We start from the raw sequence: 2,500 nt of genomic DNA on the forward strand, positions 1-2,500 counted from the left end.
TGCATTGGGATAGCTTACAAGGCGCTGGTGAGGCCAAGCTGAGGAAGCCTTTGACTGTTGCTAAGCCGCTAACAGGGAGCCACTCTCCGTGGGCAGTTGGGTACTCTTTGGAGTCACGCTGTTGTCTTCTAGTTTATCTCTTCTTTTCCTTTTTTTGATATTATTGTTTAGGTAGTCACCTGAGAGAATATAGTTGACCTGACTGAGGATTTGGCCTGCGGCACAACGTGTGGTTGTCTCTGTGGCACAATCGGTTAGCGCGTTCGGCTGTTAACCGAAAGGTTGGTGGTTCAAGCCCACCCAGGGACGGGCTTGCCTTTTGTTTGCGCCGTATCTTACACGTAAAGCCGTGGCTGTCAGTGTGTCTGGCCGTTTGAAAGCTTCAAAATGGTAATGCTAGCCAAAAAGGTCCTTCGAGCCGGAATTGAACCAGCGACCTAAGGATTGCTAATTTGCTTCTACAGTCCTCCGCTCTACCAGCTGAGCTATCGAAGGCCAGTTCTTTGAGCACCAAAGATAAAAAGGCCATCATGCTAGAGTTTCAAAGCGCTGGCAAGCAAAGATCTTGGAGGATGCGGGCATCGATCCCGCTACCTCTCGCATGCGAAGCGAGCGCTCTACCATGTGAGCTAATCCCCCGTGACGGCTGTTTACACACCTGTCTACTCTGATCGGCAATTTTAGCACATTCCCAGCATTCAAGAGTTTCCAAAGTTGAGGCCTTTTTTTCTTTAAGTATAGATGTCACGAAAGTGAGATGCACTGGCCTTTTCCCAGCCACAAAATGACTACGCGCAAGGCTTAGGAGTGGCTCTGTGGCGCAATGGATAGCGCATTGGACTTCTAGAGTGAAAGTGATTCAAAGGTTGTGGGTTCGAGTCCCACCAGAGTCGTATGTTCTAGCGCACTGTGGTAGCTTGTAGTGTGCTCTTAGGCAAGAAACCCGCCTAGGACTTCATTTGTTGTTGTAGCCCTGCCTTGCAGCTTTTTAAGGCGACTGATTTAGCATTCAGTTTTGATCTGCAGTGCAAAGGGAAGAGCCCTTTTCTAAATGGCATATTAGAAAAAACTTTCTGATAGTGAGAGTGATCACTGAGTGGTACAGGTTACCACGGGTGGTGATGAGTTCTCCTTCCATGGAAGTGTTCAAACAAAGGCTGGACAACTGTCTGTCTGGAATGATTTAGGTAATCCTGCACTGAGCAGGGGCTTGGACCCCATGACCCTGGAGTTGGAAGCTCTACCATTCTATGATCTTCTGTATTTAGGCATGTATGTCTGCATTGACAGAGAAGAGGACATTTCTAAAGAAACAAAGCGATTTCTCAAACTATGCTGTCCAGGAAGATGTGGATGTGGTAGGAACTGCAAAAAACTGAGCTTCCTAGCAGAGGATGGTTTCGATCCATCGACCGCTGGGTTATGGGCCCAGCACGCTTCCGCTGCGCCACTCTGCTGCATTGGGATAGCTTACAAGGCGCTGGTGAGGCCAAGCTGAGGAAGCCTTTGACTGTTGCTAAGCCGCTAACAGGGAGCCACTCTCCGTGGGCAGTTGGGTACTCTTTGGAGTCACGCTGTTGTCTTCTAGTTTATCTCTTCTTTTCCTTTTTTTGATATTATTGTTTAGGTAGTCACCTGAGAGAATATAGTTGACCTGACTGAGGATTTGGCCTGCGGCACAACGTGTGGTTGTCTCTGTGGCGCAATCGGTTAGCGCGTTCGGCTGTTAACCGAAAGGTTGGTGGTTCAAGCCCACCCAGGGATGGGCTTGCCTTTTGTTTGCGCCGTATGTTATACGTAAAGCCGTGGCTGTCAGTGCGTCTGAGCCGTTTGAAAGCTTCAAAATGGTAATGCTAGCCAAAAAGGTCCTTCGAGCCGGAATTGAACCAGCGACCTAAGGATTGCTAATTTGCTTCTACAGTCCTCCGCTCTACCAGCTGAGCTATCGAAGGCCAGTTCTTTGAGCGCCAAAGATAAAAAGGCCATCATGCTAGAGTTTCAAAGCGCTGGCAAGTAAAGATCTTGGAGGATGCGGCATCGATCCCGCTACCTCTCGCATGCGAAGCGAGCGCTCTACCATGTGAGCTAATCCCCCGTGACGGCTGTTTACACACCTGTCTACTCTGATCGGCAATTTTAGCACATTCCCAGCATTCAAGAGTTTCCAAAGTTGAGGCCTTTTTTTCTTTAAGTATAGATGTCACGAAAGTGAGATGCACTGGCCTTTTCCCAGCCACAAAATGACTACGCGCAAGGCTTAGGAGTGGCTCTGTGGCGCAATGGATAGCGCATTGGACTTCTAGAGTGAAAGTGATTCAAAGGTTGTGGGTTCGAGTCCCACCAGAGTCGTATGTTCTAGCGCACTGTGGTAGCTTGTAGTGTGCTCTTAGGCAAGAAACCTGCCTAGGACTTCATTTGTTGTCGTAGCCCTGCCTTGCAGCTTTTTAAGGCGACTGATTTAGCATTCAGTTTTGATCTGCAGTGCAAAGGGAAGAGCCCT

At 48.8% G+C, this 2,500-nt stretch overlaps 3 non-coding genes across 3 annotated transcripts; 2 read left to right on the forward strand and 1 right to left on the reverse strand.

Annotated features, from left to right (window-relative positions):
- Positions 1 to 566: 566 nt before the first annotated feature.
- Positions 567 to 639, reverse strand: TRNAA-CGC (transfer RNA alanine (anticodon CGC)). The gene has a single exon. It is a non-coding gene; the product is annotated as a tRNA-Ala (tRNA).
- A 170-nt stretch (positions 640 to 809) lies between these two features.
- TRNAR-UCU (transfer RNA arginine (anticodon UCU)) lies at positions 810 to 893 on the forward strand. The gene is given in 2 exon segments: positions 810 to 846; positions 858 to 893. It is a non-coding gene; the product is annotated as a tRNA-Arg (tRNA).
- A 1,372-nt stretch (positions 894 to 2,265) lies between these two features.
- On the forward strand, positions 2,266 to 2,349 carry TRNAR-UCU (transfer RNA arginine (anticodon UCU)). The gene is given in 2 exon segments: positions 2,266 to 2,302; positions 2,314 to 2,349. It is a non-coding gene; the product is annotated as a tRNA-Arg (tRNA).
- The last annotated feature ends 151 nt before the right edge of the window (positions 2,350 to 2,500 follow it).

This window comes from Eleutherodactylus coqui, chromosome 1 (assembly GCF_035609145.1).
Source record: "Eleutherodactylus coqui strain aEleCoq1 chromosome 1, aEleCoq1.hap1, whole genome shotgun sequence".
NCBI classification, from domain to species: domain Eukaryota; kingdom Metazoa; phylum Chordata; class Amphibia; order Anura; family Eleutherodactylidae; genus Eleutherodactylus; species Eleutherodactylus coqui.